Source organism: Balaenoptera borealis (assembly GCF_965194805.1).
Source record: "Balaenoptera borealis genome assembly, chromosome: 1".
NCBI classification, from domain to species: domain Eukaryota; kingdom Metazoa; phylum Chordata; class Mammalia; order Artiodactyla; family Balaenopteridae; genus Balaenoptera; species Balaenoptera borealis.
The window spans coordinates 181680695-181705980 of NC_138860.1; the positions used below are offsets into that span (position 1 = coordinate 181680695).

The 25286-nt window shown below is 42.1% G+C and overlaps 1 protein-coding gene and 1 long non-coding RNA gene across 8 annotated transcripts in view; both read left to right on the forward strand.

Annotated features, from left to right (window-relative positions):
* LOC309629606 overlaps positions 1-7174 on the forward strand; it is a 7830-nt gene extending 656 nt beyond the window's left edge. Inside the window, exons 1-2 of one of the 4 annotated variants that reach the window (XR_014245137.1) lie at positions 1-164; positions 2277-7174. The exon at positions 1-164 is cut by the window's left edge and continues 656 nt beyond it. This is a non-coding gene — a long non-coding RNA (uncharacterized lncRNA). Of the gene's footprint in view, positions 165-881; positions 1970-2276 lie in introns of those variants that run through there. The other 3 variants (XR_014245138.1, XR_014245139.1, XR_014245140.1) reach the window with 3 other exon arrangements.
* An 8114-nt stretch (positions 7175-15288) lies between these two features.
* Positions 15289-25286, forward strand: part of FBXO42 (F-box protein 42) — an 89429-nt gene continuing 79431 nt past the window's right edge. Inside the window, exons 1-2 of one of the 4 annotated variants that reach the window (XM_082393663.1) lie at positions 15294-15861; positions 16819-16929. The gene's annotated coding sequence lies outside the window, so the exon portion shown is untranslated. Of the gene's footprint in view, positions 15862-16818; positions 16930-25286 lie in introns of all 4 variants that reach the window. The other 3 variants (XM_082393665.1, XM_082393662.1, XM_082393661.1) reach the window with 3 other exon arrangements.

The following is a 25286-nucleotide window of genomic DNA, read 5'->3' on the forward strand; positions in this document are numbered from 1 at the left end:
CCCCGGCTGGGTGTAGGTCCTCGTCACCGACCCTGAGTGGCCACCTAGACCCGATTTGTCTAGAGGCTCGGCTGTTGGGTTCCTGCTTCCCGCCGCAGCTGCGCACCAGGCTCCTCCGCGCTACTTTCACTTTTGGGGAAAGAAACAGCTCCTGGATCTTTTGGGTGAGTAACCTCATTAAAACGCGCTTGTGCCTAAATTGTCTAGTAACAATTATTAGACAATAATTGTCTAATCAGGATTGTGGGTTAGAGTCCCACTCTAAGGGAGACAGTATGAAAAGTTCAATCCGTGGTCGGGGAACTAAGATCCCACAAGCCGCACAGCGCGGCCAAAAAAAACGTTATAGCCACCGAGGTACTCAAAAGATCCTGTTAGAATCCCAGGCCTTTGGATTTCTTTGTCTATGTCTGACTGTTTTATTTGTTAGGAATTGGCTAATAGAGTTAACTATTGGATGACCACAGAAAAACTTTATTGAATCTGTTTTATGTCATTTTGCTGTGGTCATCCTGAGGAAAAAACCCTTCCAAAATGGGGAATGATAACAGCGTACCAGATAGCACTCCCTTGAAAAGTGTTCTTTGAGGTTGGTCAATGTTTACCTCTAAGCCTATGAAAAAGAAGAAAATGATTTTATTTTGTAACACTGCCTGGCCCAAAGAGCTACTGGAGTCAGGGGAAAAATGGCCCCCAAATGGGTCTTTGAACTATAATGCTATTATACAATTAGACTCGTTTTGTAAGAGAGAGAAAAAAATGGGACGAAATCCCATATGTAGACTCATTTATGTCTTTATATAAGAGGAGGAATATGCATAAGGCATTTATTGATAAAATGATGGGTCAGAGGGAAGAACCTCACAAAAAGCCTGTTTTACCTGAGTCAAAGTCTAATGACGATCTAGTGCCTCCGTCTGCACCTTTTGCAGTAGCCCGACAGTCGGCACTTCCTTCGGTAGCCCCTCCCTCAGCACCTCTTGTGGTTCCCGCGAATCCTGAAGGGGATCTTCCTGCAGGCAGTGCCAAGGCTTTTACCAATCCTCCTAGGGCTGCTGGTCCGGCTCTGTACTCGCCCTTAGCAGATGGTCACAAAGGAATGGTCTCCCCTGCCTGTACCCTCCAGGGTATTCAGTTTGGCCCAGGGAACACTCTACCGTAGGCGGGACAATTTCCATTAAGGCAGGTCCCAGCAGGCTTGGATGACCAAGGCCAATCCAGAGCACTTGGAATCATGCATCATCGTTTATCAGTCATAGATTTACTTAATTATAAAGCTAAAATGCCATCTTATCAAGATGATCCTAGGAATATGGAGAATCTCTTTACATATATTTTTGCTGTTTTTCATCCTAACTGGGCTGACATAGAGACCCTCATGAGTATCCTACTCAGTCCGGAGGAATGCAGCATGATATTAGAGAAGGCCTTCCAGGAAGCCAAAAGGCTTCTTAAATTAAAACCAAATAATCCAATCAGAACTCCAGCAAAGCAGGCCATCCCTGGAACTGAACCAGAATGGGATCCCAGTGACCCAGGGGATCAAGCAAGGCTGAATCATTATAAAGATTGTTTAATAACTGGACTGCAAAAAGGGGCAAACAGCTTCAAGAGGGTCCAGAATGTACAGCAAGGGCCCGAGGAGGGCCCATTCACCTTCCTTGAAAGGCTTTATGAGGCTTTCCGAAAATATACTGATATTGATCCAGAACACCCAGATAACATGGGACTGGTCAATTTAAACTGTATCAGTCAGAGTGCCCCAGATATAAGAAAAAAACTACAACGACTGGAAGGGGGATCATGAACACCAACGTCTCAGTTGGTCCAGATTGCTTTTGAAGTGTTCAAAGGCCGATACGAAACTTGGGGAAAGCAGGAGCAATGCATCGTGAGGCAGGTTGCTCTGCTCAGCTGTAACCAGTCAAGACCCAGCAGGACGTCTGCAGGAGAGAACAAACGACCACGGGTAAGACCTCCAAAACCCACTCGGAAAGGCCATCCATCTGTTGGGCCACAACAGTGTGCCTTTTGTAAACAGGAAGGGCACTGGAAAAGGGAGTGTCCCAAAAACAGACAGGGCCCCCTCTCCCCCAAGATAACATCCATTACTGGTGTATCTGGGGAAGTCTCTCAGAAACCTTTTCTACAACGGCTTAAATGTCATGTAGAGAAAACACATGTAAAGTACAGCTTTGTGTATGTGCCTGGATGTCATAGTCCCTCATCAGGGCAAGAGGTACTAACAAATTTAAATGACCAAGTGGGTTTCTCAGCAGAAAAAGTAGACACCAAAGTACTCCCAGGTCAAGACTGTGCCCTCCAAGCTGCGCCATTACAATTGGGAGACAAGCCTCAACCAGATGTCCCTGAAGAAATTAAGGTAAGAGCAGAAGTTTGGGCTGATGGGACACCAGGAAGAGCCAAGACGGCTGACCCAGTTGTAGTAAAACTCCATCCAGGTGCCCAGGCTCCAAAGTTAAAGCAATACCCTTTAAAGAGGCACGCAAAGGAAGGTATAAAGCCTCTGATAAACACTTTTCTTAAATGCCAATTAATCCGACTTTGTCAATCCCCATATAACACTTCCATCCTGCCAGTACAAAAACCTGGGACTATGGGCTTCCCTGGTGGCGCAGTGGTTGAGAATCTGCCTGCCAATGCAGGGGAAACGGGTTTGAGCCCTGGTCTGGGAAGATCCCACGTGCCGCGGAGCAACTAGGCCCGTGAGCCACAATTACTGAGCCTGCGCGTCTGGAGCCTGTGCTCTGCAACAAGAGAGGCCGCGATAGTGAGAGGCCCGTGCACCGTGATGAAGAGTGGCCCCCGCTCACTGCAACTAGAGAAAGCCCTCGCACAGAAATGAAGACCCAACACAGCCAAAATAAATAAATAAATAAATAGAATTTAAAAAAATAAAATAAAAAAAAAACAAAAAAAAAAACCTGGGACTGGAGATTATCTTTTTTTTTTTTTTTTTTAAAGATTGATTGATTGATTGATTGCTATGTTGGGTCTTCGTTTCTGTGCTAGGGCTTTCTCTAGTTGCAGCAAGCGGGGGCCACTCTTCATCGCGGTGCGCGGGCCTCTCACTATTGTGGCCTCTTTTGTTGTGGAGCACAGGCTCCAGACGCGCAGGCTCAGTAGTTGTGGCTCACGGGCCTAGTTGCTCCGCGGCACGTGGGATCTTCCCAGACCAGGGCTCGAACCCGTGTCCCCTGCATTAGCAGGCAGATTCTCAACCACTGCGCCACCAGGGAAGACCCGAGATTATTGTTTTGTACAGGATTTGAGAGCTATCCACCAAATTGTAGAGGATGTACATTCAGTGATGCCAGATCCTTATACTTCGCTTACAACTTCATCTGGAGACTTTTGCTGGTTTACAGTTCTGAACTTAAAAGATGCCTTTTATTGCATACCCCTAAGTCCTGAGTCCCAGGAACTGTTTGCCTTTGAGTGGAATGATCCAGAGACTAATATAAAACAGCAGTATTGCTGGACTGTACTTCCACAAGGATTTAAAAATGCCCCCACCATCTTTGTGGAGGCCTTAGCCAAGGACTTAAAGGATCTCCAATTAAATGAAGGAATCTTACTCCAGTATGTGGGTGATATACTAATCGCTAGTATAACTAAGGAAGCTTCAGACCAAAATACAATCCTCAGTTTAAACTTTTTGGCAGACCGGGGATATAAAATCTCCAAGGGAAAGGCACAAATTTCTCAACCAGCTGTAAAATATCTAGGAATTGAATTATCAAAAGGAGAAAGAAACTTGCTGCCAGGTCGAAGGGAAGCATTAGCTGGAGTGGATGTACCCACCACCAGAAAGCAATTGAGAAGATTCTTAGGAATGGCTGGGTTTTGTCGTATTTGGATTCCTAACTTCCGACTTATAGTCAAACCTCTATATGAGGCTCTCAAAAGAAATGCCAATGAGCCATTAAGCTGGACTGCGAAATGCCATGAGTCATTCCGTACCATCAAGGAGAAAATTTCAACAGCCCCAGCACTTGGTCTCCCAGACATTAGAAAGTTATTTGATCTTTTTGTGCATGAAAGACAGAGCATGAGTCTTGGAGTGCTAACTCAAAATTTAAATACTGCCAGAAGGCCAGTGGCTTACTTTTCCAAACAATTGGATGTTGTAACTCAAGGATGGCCAGTTTGCCTCTGGGCTATGGCTGCAACCTGTGACCTTTTACAAGAAGCTGAAAAATTTACCCTGGGTTGGCCTACCACTGTGCACACCCCACATCGTGTGCAACTTTTACTTGAACAAAAGGGCCGATATTGGCTTACTTTGGGGAGGCTGGGCAAATACCAGGCCATACTATTTGACAACCCAAAGGTAACATTAAAAGAAGTATCTGCTTTAAACCCAGCCACTCTGCTCCCCAGAAGAACCTGTTCACGATTGTACACAAAAACAGAAGAACCTGTCCATGATTGTATATGAAAAATTGAAGAAGAGTATTCTAGAAGACCTGACCTGACTGATCAGCCTTTAGAGAGTCCAGATATGGAAATGTTTGCAGTTGGGAACAGCTTCATGGATTGTGGACTCCGAAAAGCTGGATATGCAATAGCAACTCATCAGGAGGTCCTAGAAGCAGAAGCCCTCCCTCCAGGTATGTCTGTCCAGAAGGCAGAGCTCGTAGCCCTCAGGAGAGCCCTGCATCTTGGAGCTAAGAAAAAGGTAACCATTTATACTGCTTCTAAGTATGCCTTCTCTGTCATGCGTGCACATGGGGCCATGTGGAAAAAGAGAGGTCAACTAACATCAGGAAAGAAAAAAATTAAACATGCAGAGGAGATACTGGCCTTATTAAACTCTGTTTTAATGCTGGAAGAAGTACATAGTACATTGCCCGCACCAAAAGACTGATAGCTGTATAGCTAAAGGAAATAATTTGGCTGAACACGCAGCAAAACAGGCGACCAGAGCCAAACACCCTAGCACTCATTCAAAGTGTGGACCTCTCCCTGTTTAAGCCTCAGTATTCAGAAATGGATCTAGAGAGAGATGATGAATGGGGATTTCATGCTGACTCTTGAGACATAGATGGTGATCAGTACCAAACAAACAAGGAAGGCTGGATATATAATGAACAGGGATTAGTGCTTATGCCCCAACATTTAATGGAAAGAATTATTACTCATCTACATCAAGGGAGGGATGCAACCTATCATTGGCTACAAAAGTTTATTGTTAATCCATAAATGCAAAGGACCATCCAAAAGGTAATACAAAATTACCTGATTTGCACCAGAAACAATCCTAAAGCCGGGCCACCTCCAATATTCAAAGAGGTGCAAACCCGAGGGACAGAACCAAGAGATGCCTGGCAAATAGACTTTACTGTTATGCCAAGAGCCATGGGACATTATAGATATTTGCTGGTATTTGTGGACACCTTCACAGGATGGGTCAAAGCTTTTCTGTGCTGGAAGGAGAAAGCTTCCTAGGTAAAAAGGCCTTACTAAAAGAAATTAGCCCTCATTTTGGGTTGCCTCTTTCAATTCAAAGTGATAGTGGAGGAGCTTTCATAGCCAAGGTAACTCAAGGGGTATCTGGGGCCCTCGAACTACAATAGAAGTTACATGCTTCATGGAACCCTCATGACTGAAATGATGAATCATACCTTGAAAGAGAGAATCACCGAAGTATGTCAAGAAACCAACTTCACTTGAGATGATGTCTTAACAGTTGTCGCTAGAAGCAAGTGCCACTTGAGCCCTTATGAAACGTTAATGGGAGACCCTTCCTTAAGACTAAGTATTATTGCTGTCTTGAAAGTGATCTCATTGTAAAAGAATTAAATACTATAAAATGTGTACAGTCTCTTGGTGCTATCTTATTTTCTGTATATAAATATGCCTCCAGCCAATTAACATTTCCCGCAGACATTCCTGTGCACTGCATAAGCCCAGGGAATTGGGTCCTCCTCAAACTTGTAAAAATTACTGCCCTGAGGATCAACTGCAACCCAAGTGGATTGGAGCCTATGAAGTCCTTCTGGTTACACATTCTTCAGTAGAGCTAAAAGGAGTTAAACCTTGGATACACCCCTCCAGAGTAAAAATAGTACCCATTTCTAACCAGCACCCCCCTTGTCCCCTTTACAATTCCCAAACAGGGCACGCTCTCCATGGACAGGAGGAAGTAGGAGGACCCAACCTTCCTAACACCAGGGGGGCCTGGAAACCCACTGCTGATTTCTCGGCCCCTAATTACACTTGTGAACCCTTAACTGAACTTCAGTTACTTTTCAAATAGAAACAGGACAGCTAAGTCTCTACCTGGTCAGGAAAAGAAGATGAGGACATCTCGAAAGTAGACAGCTCCGCCCAGAAGTCTGGACCAGGCCGATATAAATCCAAATTCAATCACTAAGAATGTTAAAAATAACATGTTTTCACTGGTTCCCAAAGAATAAGGTCTGTTTTTGGAGGACTGTTAAAATTAGGAATCATAGTTCTGTGTATCATGGGGTTAATCTTTTTACTCACCAAATTTTTTACTTATTGTCTATCTCATATATTTAAAAAGGCCTCCCCCACTCACATGTTGATTGCCAAAGACTTAAGCGTTCAAAGTGGGACTCATGAATATTTACAATCAAGTGCAAAAACAATTTTATTCCTCTTATAAAAATCTATGCCCCTTCTCAGCAGGAAGCAGCTAGAGTGGTCGTCGCCCTATTTGCCTTAAGATTGAAGAATGTACAAAGTAAAAGGGGGGGACTAAAACAGCACATAAAACATTGACCTGCTTACCCTGGTTTTGTCTCCTTAAATAGGTTGTTGACTAATCAAACCTTGAGTTATTTTACAGAGACAGCACTCCCATGTGCAAGACAAGAACCCATGTCTCCAGGATGACCCCAGAACCAAGAATCTTCAGTCTACAGAACTCAAACAATAGACATGTTGCCACTGGAGCCCTTTACCAAGCAAGAAGTTCTTCAATAAGAAAAATCCAGCTTCCAGCTGCCCAAATAGCTTGATTCCAATCAGCTTCTGACCGTCAACACTAGCCAATAAGCTTGTGCCAAGTTTGAAATTCCCCTAACTTCTTACATTTTGCCCTGAACACTGGACAGGGAGACAGATTTGAGCCCTGCCTCCTGTCGGTTAACTCACAATAAAATGCTTTCTTTTCTCAAAAGCTGGTGCCATAGTATTCGCTTCTATGTGTGTTAGACAGTGAGCCCTTGCTTGGTAACAAAAGGATGAAAAAATATCCGCTGGTGCATAAAACATTTTATTATTTCTATCTGGTAGAGTGAAAATGATTACAGTATTTCCTGCTCATAGAGCAGTATTCCAAGTATCTATTAACACTAGTTTATATCCTCTAGCTTGAGGTGAAAACATTAGTTGTTTTATCAAGATTAGTTGATGAAATTGCACCTGAGCTGGATGACCAGAACTGCTGAAGTTCTCAAGTCTTTAATGACAGATACGTACATTAACATTACCTTCGAAACTTACTTTATGTGTCTTCCTAAACAGTGTTCTTTTTTTTTTTTTTTTTCTACAGTATAGAATTGGAGACCCTGGACTTTAAAGTTCGACTTTGGACACTTCCAAATTTAACATGCTGTGTGATCTTATGGAAGTTGCTTAGGATTTCTGTGCCTCAGTTTCAGTTTCCCCAAGTGTAAAAAAAGATAATAATAATAGCTCCTTCAAAGGTAGATTGTAAGGGGGCTTCCCTGGTGGCACAGTGGTTGAGAATCTGCCTGCCAATGCAGGGGACACGGGTTCGAGCCCTGGTCTGGGAAGATCCCACGTGCCGCGGAGCAGCTGGGCCCGTGAGCCACAATTACTGAGCCTGCGCTTCTGGAGCCTGTGCTCCACAACAAGAGAGGCCGTGACGGTGAGAGGCCCGCGCACCGCGATGAAGAGTGGCCCCTGCTTGCCATAACTAGAGAAAGCCCTCGCACAGAAACGAAGACCCAACACAGCCATAAATAAATAAATAAACAAATACTTTAAAAAAGGTAGATTGTAAGGATTAAATGAGTTACTATGCTAAAAAGCTTAGGAAAATGCTTAACCCATAGTAAGAGTTCTAAAGATGACCTATTATCATTATGGAGGTGTCTTGCCTGCCTTAAGAAGACATAATTCTCACTTCTCTAGTTATCCTTTTATCCCCAAACACAAAAGCAGGAGGAAAAGCAAACACCTTGTGTTTTTATTCTCACTGACATGTTCCTGTAGGCCTCTCAGTATTAAAATCATATCATTCAGTAGTGTTGCATTTGGCTGCTATAATCAAGTTATCTGACTTAGAATGGGTTTTTTGAATGGGTTTCTTCTTGTGTTTTTAGCATGCCATTAATCTTTCTTTTTTTTAAATAAATTTATTTATTTATTTTTGGCTGCGTTAGGTGTTCATTGCTGCATGTAGGCTCTCTCTGGTTGCGACGAGCAGGGGCTACTCTTCATTGTGGCGCACGGGCTTCTTATTGCAGTGGCTTCTCATGTTGTGGAGCATGGGTTCTAGGCATGTGGGCTTCAATAGTTGTGGTGCATGTGCTCTAGAGTGCAGGCTCAGTTGTTGTGGTGCACGGGCTTAGTTGCTCCGCGGCATGTGGGATCTTCCTGGACCAGGGCTCGAACCTGTGTCCCCTGCATTGGTAGGCAGATTCTTAAGCACTGCGCCACCAGGGAAGTCCACCATTAATCTTTATAAAGTGACAATTTCCTGTTGAGAAATGTTGCCATTTGTATTCCTAATGATTATTATAAATTGCAGTCATGTATTAACTCTTACTAGTCTTCATTTAAAGTAACCTGCTTACTAATTTTCTGGTTTCATGACTTCCTGTCTCTGGAATATCGGTCATCTCTGGGTCTGTCCTCAGTCCACTGTTTTTACCTAGATGCTCATGGTGTAAGCCACCCACTGTTGGTAACTCTCAAAGTTGATTTACAGCCCTGAATTGACCTGGTATTTCCGATTCATATAGCTAGGCTTCTTACTGGCACTTCACATGGCTATTCCACTAGCAGCTCAAATACTCTATTCTAAAATATCACGAATACCGTTAACAGCCTGACCAACTTCAAAGATGAAAGATTTTGTCTTGGGCTTCCCTGGTGGCGCAGTGGTTAAGAATCCACCTGCCAATGCAGGGGACACAGGTTCGAGCCCTGGTCTGGGAAGATCCCACATGCCACAGACCAACTAAGCCCATGCGCCACAACTATTGAGCCTGTGCTCTAGAGCCCGTGAGCCACAACTACTGAGGCTGTATGCTACAACTACTAAAGCCCGTGTGCCTAGAGCCCATGCTCTGCAACAAGAGAAGCCACTGCAATGAGAAGCCCGTTGCACTGCCCCCTCTCGCCACAACTAGAGAAAGCCCACACGCAGCAACAAAGACCCAATGCAGCCAAAAATAAATAAATTAAATAAATTAATTAAAAAAAAAGATTATGTCTTGTTCACTCTCTGGAACTATATTTACTTTGAATACATACTCCTGTGAACTCATTCTTTTAAGTAAATTATCCTAACTGAGCCTTGGCAGCAGCAAGGTGGATGAGACCATCAATCAGTCATCACCTACGTCTAGTTTTTCCTAATTGCAAGTCATGAAGTCGTTTTAGGCTTTGTATTTGCAGTATGTTACCAGCAGAGGGAGACAGTTTCTTACAATTGTGTTACATTTGGCAATGAGACTTACTTAACAAAGGAATTTGTTGGGCATTTTTTAAAATTGTTTCTAATATTCTCCAATTCTCTTTTTAAAATTAATTAATTTATTTATTTTTGGCTGCGTTGGGTCTTCGTTGCTGCTTGCGGGCTTTCTCTAGCTATGGCAAGCGGGGTCTACTCTTCGTTGTGATGTGCGGGCTTCTCACCGTAGTGGCTTCTCTTGGTGAGGAGCACGGGTTCTAGGCACGTGGGCTTCAGTAGCTGTGGCACGCGGACTCAGTAGTTGTGGCTCACGGGCTCAGTAGTTGTGGCTCGTGGGCTCTAGAGCACAGGCTCAGTAGTCGTGGCACACGGGCTTAGGTGCTCCACGGCATGTGGGATCTTCCTGGACCAGGGGTTGAACCTGTGTCCCCTGCATTGGCAGGTGGATTCTTAACCACTTCACCACCAGGGAAGTCCCAAGTTGGGCATTCTTAAGACTGAATCTAGGGCTTCCCTGGTGGCGCAGTGGTTGCGAATCCGCCTGCCAACGCAGGGAACACGGGTTCAAGCTCTGGTCTGGGAAGATCCCACATGCCGCGGAGCAACTAAGCCCGTGCGCCACAACTACTGAGCCTGCACTCTAGAGCCCGGGAGCCACAACTACTGAAGCTCACGCGCCTAGAGCCTGTGCTCCACAACAAGAGAAAGCCACCGCAGTGAGAAGCCCGCACACCGCAACGAAGAGTAGCCCCCGCTTGCCGCAACTAGAGAAAAGCCCGCGCGCAGCAGCGAAGACCCAACACAGCCTAAAATAAATAAATTTATTAAAAAAAAAAAAAAAAAAAAGACTGAATCTACTAAGAGACCAGAAAGATAGAGATCTTGGAGCTCGTTTGAGGTTGCTACAAAGGAAATAGCTTTTCTTCCACCAAATGGATAATCAAGAGGCCAGCCCTAGTTAATCACATAGGCCTCCTGGGCAAGTCCCTTCCTCATCTGTAAAATGAGGGGATGGAACCAAGTAAGGTCTAAAATTGAGGAAGTGGTGGATGTTTCTTCCTCCAGCGGGAGAGCCCCAAAAGTTGAGGCAGTGGCATAAACAGGCACTGACAGAGACCCTAAAGCATGAGCTTCTCTTTCTTGTGAAATATGTTTGTTATACCATTCATGTTTGGGGCTTAGTGATTTGCACTCAGAACTGCAGGTACCTTTGATCTATCACGTGAAACACTCTGGTATGTGATAGGAATATAAGAGCAAAGCCCATAGTGAGAAAACTTTCCATCTGATTTCCAAGCTGGGGCTATGTAGACAGTTAAGAAATAAATGGCAACCTACCAATATTTAAAATGTACATGCCTGTTGAGCCAGCAATTGCATTTCTAGGAAATTTCCCTGTAGATACATTGGCTCATATGCAAATAAAATTATGAGGATATTAATTGCTGCTTTGTTTATAATCACAAAAGACTGGAAACAAATGTCCATCACTAGAGGATTCATTTTTAAAATACATGGTCCAGCCATGCAAAGGAATAGAATGAATTGTTAAGTTAGATGGTTCTAAATAAACTGACATTAAATGATCTTGAAGAACTACAGTTAAGTTTTAAAAAGAGCAAAATACAGAGCAGTGTGTATAGTTTGCTGCTATTTGTAGGCTTATTTATTTATATGTGTTTGAGTGTATTTGTATACGCATCTCTGGAAAGATATAAGGGACTTGTAACAGTGGTCACTTTGGTGGAGAGGCAAGGTTTACCAGGTAGCTGGGGGAGTGGTAGGATGGACTTAAAATTTATTATATATCCTTTTGTACCTTTTGAATTTTGTTTTATGTACATATATTATTTATTCTAAATAAGTAAGAACATAAGAAATGAATTTCAGTAATTGATTGTTGGGATGGACTCTGGATGATACTTATGAGAGAGATCATAGCCATTCCTCTCATCCTAGCCTCATATCTTGTCCCCTTACCTCCAGTCATGTCCCAATCTGTGTTCACACTGCAGAGAGATTGTTCTAAAACACCATTTCATCGCATATCCTCCTTGCCCCCAAATCTCCATGACCTAGGAGGTAATACCCAGTTTTCTTCCTGATATTCCAGGCCATATATAAACTGACCTCAATCTTATGTCCTCTTGTTTGTCAGAAGCAACATTGTGTAGAGGTCAATAGAAAAGGCTTTGAGGTGAGACCACCTGGGTTCAAACCCTACCCATGACCATGAGTTGAGTCACTTAATCCCTGGGTGCTTCAGGTTCATCTGTAAAATAAGCTCAACAATGGCACTTACTTAGCAGTATTTGGTACTTAATAAGAGTATACAATATACATCAACTGTGATTAAAGTCTTTGCTTTAATAATAATACTTTTGTGCTTATCACAATTGATAATTTTATATTGGCTTATTTACTTGTTTATTGTCTGTCTCTCCCAGTAAACTGTTGGGCTCTCCATGAGGGCAGGGACTTTGTTGTTTTATTTAAAAGTATATTGCTGTACATATCACATGGCTTGGCACATATTAGGTGCTCACTAAATATTTGACTGAATGCCCTCTTAGTTTTCAAATTCCCAGTTCATTCATTCTTTTATTCATTTAACAAATATTTAGCGAGTCCCTACAGGGTGCCAGTCTCTATAATTATGTGATAAAGCATTGAACAAAACGGACAAAAATCCCTGCTGTCTTTGAGCTAGGAGATTCAGGGTGGAGTGGTTTCTGTATTTGAACCTGTTCTAACATAATCTAGCAGTTCCAAACCTAACTGGACATCAGAATCCCTGGGGAGCTTTAGAAGAAGTCTGAGTCAGTGTCTAAAGTGAGCCCTGCAACCTGCATTTTTTTATACAAGTAAGATTTTTTTTTTTTGTCACTGTTAAGAGTCTGAATTTTAAACAGATTCTTGGACTCATGACTCATATCAGTTGGCTCATTCAACTTTAGCACCTATCTCACCCTCAGTAGCTTTTCCAGAACTACTACCTTCATCATGAAACTCCATGAGTTTTCCCAATTCAAACTTGAACTTCTTCAGCATTTTTACTTTATTGTTTATTTATTTTTATTAAAAAATTTTTAATTGAAATATAGTTGATTTACAATGTTGTGTTAGTTTCAGGTGTACAGCAAAGTGATTCTGTTATATATATATCTGCATTTTTACTTTTCTGACAAAGACATCATGGAGTGGATAATTAGACTGGTGAGCCTCATGTCTTTTCCAATGCTGTCTGGAATCAACTTATTGACCATTTCTATCTAGTCATTTGTCTGCACCATCTTCCGGATTTGTCAGACCCGTTGGTGCTGAGCGTAAGAGGTCTTCTGAATCTGATTGTTGCATTTTTTTAGTAAAGCCAAGAGAGAATAGACAAGCAAATAACCATTGGTAGTCTTGACATCAACATGAGTTTCAATCATGGTCTGCTGTTTTTTTGACCATGGAGCTCATTTCGTCACAGGTATGATCCATGCCATGGAAATTAAGCAGTTTTTGCCCTGAACATCTTCAGTAATCAGCTTGAATTTTATTTATTTATTTTTTTAATATTAGATATATGTCCCCCAAACTCAATGCATTTTTTTTTTTAATTTATTTATTTATGGCTGTGTTGGGTCTTCGTTTCTGTGCGAGGGCTTTCTCTAGTTGTGGCAAGCGGGGGCCACTCTTCATCGCGGTGCGCGGGCCTCTCACTATCGCGGCCTCTCTTGTTGCGGAGCACAGGCTCCAGACGCGCAGGCTCAGTAGTTGTGGCTCATGGGCCTAGTTGCTCCGCGGCATGTGGGATCCTCCCAGACCAGGGCTCGAACCCGTGTCCCCTGCATTGGCAGGCAGATTCTCAACCACTGCGCCACCAGGGAAGCCCTTGAATTTTTTTAATGCAACTTCATCATTCTGCAGATCAGGAAGGCTCACTTCAAAAACAACAACCCGGGGCTTCCCTGGTGGCGCAGCGGTTGCGAATCTGCCTGCTAATGCAGGGGACACGGGTTCGAGCCCTGGTCTGGGAGGATCCCACATGCCGCAGAGCAACTGGGCCCGTGAGCCACAGCTGCTGAGCCTGTGCGTCTGGAGCCTGTGCTCTGCAACAAGAGAGGTCACGATGGTGAGAGGCCTGCGCACCGCGATGAAGAGTGGCCCCCGCTTGCCCCAACTAGAGAAAGCCCTAGCACAGAAATGAAGACCCAACATAACAATCAATCAATCAATCAATCAATCTTTAAAAAAAACAAAACAAAACAAAAAAACAACAACCCGAGGCCATCAGATGGGATTTGGTTCCCAGAGGTTTTTATGTTTTTTGTTTTTTGTTTTTTTTTAAGATTTTTTTGATGCGGACTATTTTTAAATTCTTTATTGAATTTGTTACAATATTGCTTCTGTTCTATGTTTTGTTTTTTTGGCCATGAGGCATGTGGGATCTTAGCTCCCCAACCAGGGATCAAACCCACACCCCCTGCATTGGAAGGCAAAGTCTTAACCACTGGACCGCCAGGGAAGTCCCCCCAGAGTTCTTATGACTGGTGCTTTTCCAATATTTCTTATATTGAACATAGCTGGTGCTTTCACATCATACCAATCTTTCTTAGAAAATAGATCAACCACTTTCTTCTTGGTTCCCTTTTTGCTGCCTTTCATAAGGTGCTTGTTCTTGCTAACATCCATGGTACTGCTCAGAGAGCCAAAAGGTGGAACCTGCATTTTTAAAAGGAAGTGCTCAAAAGCTGGTCCAGTGTTTCTAACATTGAGTCTACAGGGTACTTGGGGGTCAGGGTGGGGGGGGTTCACAAGTTCTATGACAATTTTTAAGCTTGGGATTTTTAATGATACAATTTTAATATTTATTTATATTTATAATTGCCAAGTTTCTCTTTTGCAGTGATATTTCCTAACTGAAAGACTTGAGTTTCTTAAATCAGTGTTTCTCATACTGGGATTCCATGAATGTTTACCTAGGGGTCTTTGCATTATTCAAGTTTGTGAAACACAGATCTAGTGCTTTCTAGTGTGAGGTTGACCCAAGTTTGTTCAATAGCATCTTGCCTTCCCAACTTGAGAGCAGACCTGGGTTCTGACCCAGCCCTATGTCCTAAGAGATGTCCCAGAAGGTCCACTTTATCCCAGGGTGGTGGGCTGGCAGCTCAAGGTTGCTTCATTTTTAGGTGCAAGGGATGAAGACTGAAGCCCTTGGGCTCCGTATCTCTGGCATTTCCTTAGACCACATGCTGTGCAGGTAATTCATGAAGGTTCTCACCTACACACCAGGTTGCTCCCTTGGAAGGGGGATTTTGCTGGAACCAGTGATAGTGATACTGGAAAGTACAAGAGCTTGGGAACCAGATGCGCCTGAGTTCAAATCCTACCTTCCCACCCCAACTCCCCAGATATGTGGCTTTGGGAAAATAACCGATATATCCCGTGACTCAGTTTCCTCATCTGAAACATGGAGCTAGTAACAAGTCACACAATGGCTGGTACACAATTATGGGAGGCTTCGGTTGCATAACCAAGGCACTGAGTTTCTCTCCTTCAGTTGACATCAAGAGCGCTTGTGCTCATCGGGCCCTCGGGGTACAAATGAATTAATTCCTGGTCTAACATCTATCATAGACTCAAGCCGTTGGGAAAACTACTCAGTTGTCCCTAGCAGTGCAGAGGAGGGTGAGTGCAGTTCTAATGCCGTTTGTAGGCACCCGAAGAAAGCGGGCGCGGAAGCGCGATGTTTCCTCACTCCAGCTTGGCTCCCCCAGGCGGCGTTCCAATCTCGGAGAATCTCCCGGAGACCAGAGGGGTGGGGGTTGGGGGCGGCGGGCCACGGCTTGTACCTTCCCAACATGGTGCCCCCCATACGCCGCCTGCCGCGGTCCCGCCGCACTGACGTGTGCGCGCGCGCGCGTGTGTCCTGTGTGCCGGTCCCCGGCGCATGCGCGCTCCGTGCGGTCTTCTCCCGGCCAGAGCAGCAGGAGCGGCGGCGGCGGCGGCGGTGACGGCGGCGGAGGTGCCTGCAGCGTTAGAGTGGAGGAAGATGGCGGCTCGGAGCGGCTCGGTGTCCCGCCAGCTGTGAGGAATCCCGAGTGCGGCAAGCGCGGCCTGGGGCGGAGCGCCTCTGCTCAGGTCCTATCCCCGGCTCCCTCACCTTCTTCGCCAGCGGAGCGTACCCGAGAGCGTGGCGCTGGCTGGGCCAGGTGAGGCCTCTTCCTCTCCCGGGGCCGCGGCGGGGAGCTGGCGGCTTATGCCCTTTATGCCACGGGTCCGGCGCAGGCCCTGCACCCCGCGCGGGGGTCGGTGCCGGCTGGCCTGGGGGCCTTGCTGTAGTCATTCTCGGCCTCCCCGGGTTAGGCAGGGAGGAGGAGAATCCCTTTCCAGGCAGCCCTTGGGATGGGGGCGAACCCGGCCTCTCCCCTCTAGCACGGAGGTTTTCGTCCCCTCACCGGAGCCACGAAAGGGTATGTGACCAGGGTAAGGATGGCTCTGTGGTGTCAAATTATCTTCCACCCCACCCCCAAATCTTTAACGCCTTTTGAGAGGAGCCGGAGTTCGGTGCCCTCCAAAATTGGGGCTGCGGCGAGGGGCCAGCATCTCTGAAGCTGCAAAAGGAAGATTTTGGAATTGGCTTAAAAAATGAAACACAAGCAGCCTTTCCTACCCCTTAGTTTTTTGAGTGTTCCCCCAGAGAAGTAGGAACTGCGGATCTCCTTGATTGAGACAGCAGCCCACGTTGTGACCGTGGAAGGCTTCTGGTGAGAATTGGTGCAAAGGGAACCGTGGAGGGTGGGAACCAATTTTGTAAACGAAGAAAAAAACAGTCGTAAGATCTTGATAGTGTCTGGAAAGTAACTTCGGGGCTAATGAAGTCCTCTCGATCCTTTGAAACCTTTGGATTGTTAAGATTCGGAATACCCAATTGCTTTTGTCTGTTCATCTCCCGAATTTTATTAGGAAAATAAAAGCTTCATTTCTAAATTGCCAAAGTCTTTGGACTTTTCTGTGGTGGGATTCCTATTTGCTCAGCGTGAAGATTCAGACACATTACCAGTTCTCGCTTGCTGGCAGGGACATTGTACTATACTTACCCTTTTTGAGAACAACTTTTGTTGTTGTTCAGATGCTAATTTGGAGACTTTGATTTTGTTTCTTTCAAGTGGGGAAGCCGGTTTGAAGCCTTGTGGTCTCTTCCTTGAGGAATGAAGGCTTCAGTTGCAGTTGTGCTACGGGGAATTGTTGAGGAGATAGCATTGGCTTGGACACACCAAGTACCTTTTATAACTTAAATTTGTTTCGCTTGTGCTTAAGAATGATGACGTCATGGATTTAAAGGGACAAGGAAAATTTGAGAGGAAATAGCATCATTTAGAATTGAACATTTAAGATTCAGTCTATAGCTTTTACAGTGAATAGTGGTGCTCTGTTTCAGATCCCTAATTTTGAGCGTATTCATGTGTATAATCTAACTGGTTTCCTTTCTGTTGTATGTTGTCATTTTATATCCTGTAACTGTTTGCTTTTGACAAGCCTAGTATGAATATATTACTTTATCTACATTGACCCATGGGTGTTTTGTCTACTTCAAAAAGCTTTTAATTGTTAAAATGACAACTGTTTAGTTTAATAGTAGCTAATTTTTTGACCGTTTTTTTCTTTTCTTAAAGCCTTTTCCATGGAGATTTGTACATTTTCTTAGTGCCTTTGCTAAGGCCATAAACCTAAACCAACAACTTCTCCATTTTAGACAATTGGAGAGCCACTCTGCATTTCAATTTGCTAATAAAGAGTCATAAAATTAATGCAGTAAAACATCCTGGTGGTTTGACATTATACTTCTTGGCATAATGTGTTGCATTGTTGTGCTAAATCATCATCAGCTATTGATGCAACTTCATGACATCCATGACATCATTCACTCTCCAGTATTTTGCCTTTTGCAATTTCTTGCCTTCTCAGAGTCACAAAAAAAGAGGATCAGGAAAAATAGCTTAGGATGCTTCTTAAATGCCTCATTTCTAGAAGAGCCTTCTGTAACACTGCTTTATATAGTTAAAACCCTTCTGTAGGACTCAGAGCTGTGTAATTGCTACCCTTTGTGAAAATGCTAGCAAAACCTCTAGGTTTTCAAGAATATTGAGGTCCCAAGGAGAAGTTATCTCAAAGATGAACAAATATGTGATTATCTTTGTGATTTCAGGGTTGCTGTAGTCAGTCTATATAAAACTAGAAGCCATTTGTTTAAATAATGCCCTTCCCACTTCACAAGACTGTTAATGTGAAGCAAAAGAGTAATGTTTGTGAAAGTGCTTTGTAAAATAGAAGGTGAATGTAAGATTGATTATTCAATAACCAGTTTTATGAAAATACCTATTGAGAGCCCTCTGTGTGCTGGACATTTTGGGAAGTGGGTACTGATGATTCTAAGATAAGACAGCTTTTGGTCTCAAGTTGCCTGCAGTCTGGTTGGGGAGCCAGACTGAGAAACTAGATAAATATATTGTAGTGTAAGAAATGCACTGAACCCAACCAAGGGAGTCAAGGAAGGCTTCTCAGAGCCAGGGTGGCTTTCCCCAACCTTTCCTATTATTCTGCAGAAAAATATGCCTTTTGTGAGCAACCTGCTTTTTATAAAAACTTAAAAATTTTCTGTCACGAGTTCTTTTCCTCTTTTATTCATTCATTGTCATGACACTTCCCACACAGTATGCCCCAGTTATGGTTTCTGCATTCTCAAAAATCCACCAGAGTCTTGGGAGAACCTTTTTGAGAGTGAGTCATAGGCACAGGCAATAAACACAAACATTGCAGCTGCAATTTAAAATATCTCCGATTACTAAGTGGTGACAGCTCTAGAGTGGTGATGCTTTTATTTTTGTTTTGTAAACTGCCACAAAAAGTACTGTATGATTTGAATTTGATCACATTCAGTTAATAAATGTTTAGTTGTCAGTCCCTTAGAATGACAGCTGTAAGTGATTAGTACTGTCTCCTGTCTCCCAATAACTGTAAGTGATTAGTACTGTCTCCTGTCTCCCAGTAATAAGTAAAACAAGAAGGTCCTTCTCCTTTTGAGGTGAAGCTGACAGTTTAAGCCAGAAGTATACTAAACTATTTTATAGAATCTATTTATGTAGATTGAGGCTGCTTAGCATCTCTGATATTAAACTTCTGTTCAATGCAAGTTCCTCACCTTAGTGTTGTGGTATTTTATAATTAATTTAGCATGTTGTCACCTACATTGCAGAAATTTTGCGGATTTTTGGATTGAGTAGAATCTGTAAGTGGTGCAGTATTGAACACATACCATCTGTATCTTAACTGAACATGAGTGCTTTAAGGTAGTGGTTGACAAGAAAGTGAAGGTGATGTGTTTGTTCATTCTTCTATATTGTTGTCACATGTAGAAAGATATGACCTACAGACAAGTCATTTTAAAATTGCCCAGTATGAAGCTCATAACACTACCGCTTATTTTTAAAATTGTTTCTTGTGACATTCTTCTAAATGTCTTGTAAAATTAGTGGTACTCCTATATAGCTTAATTTTGTGCTTACTTACTCAGGCATGTATTGGAAAGCAAATTTGCTTTGAATTCTGATTCTTCCTGTATTAAGTTTCTACTTTTTAATTTCTAAAGTTTTCTCCTAGGCTTTTTATTTGATTTTTTCTAGTGTTGCTGTTCTGTTTTGCTTCAAAGGTGGAAGTATCCTGTGGTACTTTGATGCTTGTTTATATATATAAATCTGATAAATGTACAGATATTATATAAAACAATAGTACTTGTAAAATTTTACTACTCTGGACAGTAACTTAGCTTAGATAGTAACATATTTTCTCTTGTCTCCTAGTAATACATAGATTTCAGGTAGTTCATTTAATTTCTTTTTTTTTTTTTCCTGGCTGCGTTGGGTCTTCGTTGCTGCACCCCGGCTTTCTCTAGTTGCGGTGAGCAGGGGCTACTCTTCGTTGTGGTGTGCGGGCTTCTCATTGCAGTGGCTTCTCTTTGTTGCGGAGCACGGGCTCTAGGCGCGCGGGCTTCAGTAGTTGTGGCACGGGGACTCAGTAGTTGTGGCTTGTGGGCTCTAGAGGGCAGGCTCAGTAGTTGTGGTACTTGGGCTTAGTTGCTCCGCGGCATGTGGGATCTTCCCAGACCAGGGCTCGAACCCGTGTCCTCTGCATTGTCAGACGGATTCTTAACCCCTGCACCACCAGGGAAGTCCCAGTTCATTTAATTTCTATAAAGGCAAACAAGTTCCAGTTTTAGCTACTAATACTCCCTTATAATATTTAACATTTAGGATACTTTTATTTCAGTTATTTTAAGGAATTCACTGGTATGGCATACTCTTCCAAATTTGTGTTTCCTTTATTATTCTTATCTTAAATGTTTGATTCATGTTACTATCTAGAGAACAAGAAATTTTTTTCCAGAATGAACCTCTTGGTGCATTGTTTGGAGAAAGATTGATGTTAATTATAAATTGATCAATACAGTTTTACTAAATGTTGCCTCTCCCATCTGCTGGTTTTTCAGATGCAAATCAAGGGAAAATGGAATTTATCCTTCTGTTTCAGTATTTATTTTTAAAACTTTTTTGCTAGTTGTCTTGCTGTGTTTTGCCAAAAAGCGACAGTGTCTTGTCTTTTCTTGGTTGATCCAGCAGTGTTATGTTTGCAGTCTGTTCTGCAGGACTGCTTTCTTAGCTTTTGTTTTGAGATACTTAGATAGATCCTTCAGTCTAGTCAAAATCAAGCAAGCTGCTGTCTTCCTTATTACTGAATCTGAAGTTTTACTTTCCTGTGGGTCCTTCAAATTTTGATTTGTCTGTCTTCCTTACCTCCCCCCACCTTTTTTTTTTTTTTTTCCAGTAAATGCAGTTCTCTCTTCCAAGTGTGTTTCATAAATCATAATGGAATTTTGGAATATAATTCCCCATAGAGCTGCATAATGATGTGTGTGTTAGAATTTCACATTTTATTTAACTTATAAGTAACTTAGTGGTAATGAATCTTGAACACATTATGGTAGGTGAAATAAGCCACAAAAGAACAAATATTGTATGATTACACTTGTATGAGGTACCTAGAGTAGTCTAATTCGTAGAGAAAGTAGAATGGTAGTTGCCAGGGGCTGAGGAGAGGAGGGAAAGGGGAGTTACCTTTTAATGGATATGGAGTTTTAGTTTGGGATCAAAGTTCTTAAGATGGATGGTGGTGATGGTTGCACAACAATGTTAATGTACTTGATGCCACTGAACTGCATATTTGAAAATGGTTAAAATGGCAATTTTTATGTCAAGGTATAAACACACACACAGAGGAAGCGTAATGGTTTACATATGCTCTGTGGGCTGGCTTGATAATTATTTATTTCAATATAGTAATTAAGATCATAGGCTTTGACCCCAGGTAGACCCAGGCCCCTACCCTAGTTCTGCTACTTTCCTTGGGTATGGACCTTAGGTTCTCTAAGCCTCAGTTTTTTCATCTATAAACTGAGGATGATGCCCACGTTTTGGGACAATTAAATGTGGGAATACGTGTGAACCTCTCAGCACATTGCCTAACATATAGTAAACACTTAAATCTTAAACATTATTATTACATTGTTTCATGGAACATTGAAACTGGGACAAGGGGAACTTGTCTCCTAGCTTCCTCATAGCGTAGTCCAGTGGCATACTTGTCCTGTATGCAGACATACCTGTAGCAGGAATACATGTTTTCTGGTTTCCCCTGTGCTTCCCTTTCTGTCTTTGATTGGAGAACTGGGCTTATTCATGTCTTCATTTGATACCACTGCCCTTATGTCTCTTAAATCCATCTAGATGTGATCTTTCTTTTATGCCTCTTGGTTTTCCAGGGACTTTATAGAGCATATCCTCTAACTCAGCTGTCCACGTGTTCACAACTGAGTCCATTGTTTCACCTCTTACCTCACTTAACATAAAAACCTTTACTAACCAAGTTCCCTTCTCAGTATTCCCATTTCTGTAGATAGAATACTTTTATTCTGGTCTGATAGACCATGAAACTGGGAGTCATTTGTTAATACTCTTTTTTTAAAAAAAAACTTTTGTATCCTGCCATGTAGATCTGTATTATCTTCCTCAGTATCCCTTAGATTTCCCTGCTCCTTGTTACACTTGCTGACATGACTCTAGACCAGGCTTTTATGAGCTGAGGGCAGACTGAAGTACTGCTATAGTTCTTAACTAGTCTTGTTGCCAGGGCTCTGCTACTTACTAGTTGTATGATCTCAGCCTCCCTCATCTTCAAAATGGGAGTTACAATTCCTACTGCATGACATACGTGTGCAATATTTAGCTAAATGTCTAACACATGGTAAACACTGCATAGGAAGTATTTGCTGTTATTTGAGTTTTTCTTCTTGGTAATTTTTGGAAATGATTAAGATTGAAGTGACAGTATTATAACAGACCAATCTTAAGGGACTACGATCTGAATGTTTCCCCTCTGATCGGGAAACTATGGTAACTCATTATTGCCTACTGCCTTACTTATCTTTGAAGCTCTCCATTTGGCCCTCATTGTACCTTTCCAGCCTTATTTTACATGACACCCATCATGCAGTCTGTTCAAGCCAGACTAGTCTCACTGCCTCTCATGTATATCATGTTCATTTTTATAACTGGAATATTCATTTTCCTAGGTAGGAGACATTTTTTTTCATTAACTACTCTATCCAGCTCTGTAGAGTATCTCCTGTATGCTCCACCACTTAACCACTGTTGCCCTTGCACAATTAGGTTAAAGTTAATATCCAAAAAGAAAATTACTGTGCTAATTAATTCCTGCCAAATACTTAAAAGGGATATATCATGCAGTATAATTCATATGTAATATTTTTAGTGTCTTATATGCACATTTAGTACTTACATATTAGGCACTCAAATATTCATTCAGTGTATGCATTTCATTCTTATGGGCTGATGTTCTTCATGAGCTTTCTGAGGCATTGCATGATCCTAAGTGTCTGTTGAGTCTTTCTTGCCTTTTTGTTCATTGGTCCATTCATTCAAAAAACATTTATTGAATGCTGTGTGCTAGGCATGGTTCAAGATATTAGGGTTACAGTGGACAGAATAGGCAAGGGCTCTGATTTCCAGGATCTTACGTTCGAGAATGAAGAAAGCAGTTAATGAATGAACAAAACTTCAGACAGTAATAAATACTTCAAAGATAATAAAAGAGAGTTAGGTAAAAGGGAAGACTAATTGAGATTGGTTTAGAGAAGGCCTCAGTGAGAAGGTGATATTCAGGCTGAAAGACACAAGGCAGAATGTTTAATGCTAAGTTTTGGGGACATAAGGAACAGCTAGCGCAAAGGTCTGAAGTACGAACCAGGATCCAGTTGGGATTCTCAAATTGCATTTGGCTGTTGTTTAGTTTTTGCTTCATAATCTAAAATAGCCTCCTCCCCTTCCCCCCATTTGTTTTTGTTTTTTTCTTTTTTCTTTCGCTCAGTGACACTGACTTTTTGAAGAGACCAGTCTGGTTCTCTGGTAGACTCTTCCACATTCATGATTTGTCTTACTATTTCCTTGTGTCAATTAATTCCTTCCTTTATCACCTTTTAAGACAGTTGACAATTTACAATCCTTTGTGATACTGTGTATTCAAATTGTATCACACTTGATGTCAGCTTTTGCCATTATAATGATGCTGAATTTGATCACTTGGTTAATGTGCAAGTCCTAGATCTTTCCATTGTAAAGGTTTCCCTTTACATGGATCAAGTAATCTGTGGGTAGCAATTTAATACAACACAATTACTCTATTCCATCTTTCACCTGTTGGTTTTAAAGTCCATCAGAGATCCTTGCCTGAATCAGTTGTTTCACTGGAGGTTGCAAAAGGATGATTGTTATTGTTGTATTCCTTCCACATTTATTAGCTGGCTAATAAATGAGAATCAACTGAGAATTAACTACTAAAAGTCTCTCCTAATAAGGCAGGGTGTTTTGTTTAATTCTTTGCTTTTCATTGTAAATTTTCTTGGTGAAGAATTGGTCACATCAGTGGTAGCAAATGAGTTTCTTTGCTATTTTCTGTATCATTGTAGGCACATGAATTTTTATTTATTCATTATTTTACAGTTAGTTACAGCCATTAGTCTCTTTAACGCAGAACTTTCACCAGTATGACTGTCTTCAGGCTAGTATTGTGTGTCCTTTTGACGTGCCCCGTGTGCCCTTTGGTGTTTGGGTTGTTTTCTCTCGCAAGATTTTCCAGGTGCACCTTATACTCTCTCTGTTCTTGACCCGAAATCAGTCATTTTTCTAGGAAGACCTAGTTACTTTTACAGAGAATGCCATTAGAAACCAAGATCTGAGTGCTAGGAATGCTCATTGCTTACTGGGTCTTCATTATTTCTAGGTCCTTCCAATGGGCAGAGAGAGAAAATATGTTTTTTAGAAATCAAAACTTCATATTGATATTTCCAATTTAATTTGAATCTTTACAGGGTTCTTTTCTTTAGATTTTATATTTGTCTCTCTTTCCTTAAACTGAAAATCTTATTTTTTAGTACTGTTCACGTTTATTTGTTCTATACTACAGTGTACATAATTTTTATTTTTAAAAAATATTTATTTATTTATTTATTTGGCTGTGTCAGGTCTTTGTTGCAGCATGCGGGATCTTAGTTGCTGCGCACGGGATCTTAGTTGCAACATGCGGGATCTAGTTCCCTGACCAGGCACTGAACCTCGGCCTCCGTGCGTTGGGAGCGTGGAGTCTTAATCACTGGACTACCAGGGAAGTCCCATACGTAACTTTTAAAAATATAGTATTCATGTTGTTACTAACAAAATTACTGAGGTAAATTTAAAATTTATTTGTGATTCTTTTTACCCTTAGAACATTCTGTCAACATCCAGTCAAGAAAATGGAAAACATACTAGATATTTCAAATAGAGGAGACTTAATATAGGTTGCAAGACTGAGAGAGCAAAAAAGAGTAGGGCAGGGTGACTTAGAGATTAATAACTAGGGTGAAACTGGGACTTCCCTGGTGGTCCAGTGGCTAAGATTCCGCGCTCCCAATGCAGGGGGCCCAGGTTCGATCCCTGGTCAGGGAACTAGATCCCACAAGCATGCCACAACTAAGAGTTTGCATGCTGCAACTAAAGATTCCACTCACTGCAACAAAGATCCTGCATGCCACAACTAAGACCCGACACAACCAAGTAAATAAATAAATATTAAAAAATAAATAAAGTAACTAGGGCGAAACTATTACCTCAAGAGTTGGGAACAAAAGGGATAGATGGTATTACCAAACCTTTTAAAGAAAATGGAGAGAGGGGTCACCCACGACCTCAAGCACTGCTGCCACTTTCAGATCTGGGACCAAGACGGGGAATTGCCAAGATATGCCACATGGCTGGTGCTTGGATCATCCTCTACCTAATTTTTATTAGCTTCTGGTTTATCCTTACAGTGTTTCTTTTTGCAAAAATAAACAAATATCTACATATATTCTTTTTTATCCTTTCTTACACAAAAGATTGCCGTATTATGTACAGTGTTCAGCATTTCTTTTCACTTAATATATCCTAGAGATTATGCCTTATTGGAACAGAGGTAATCCCTAATCATA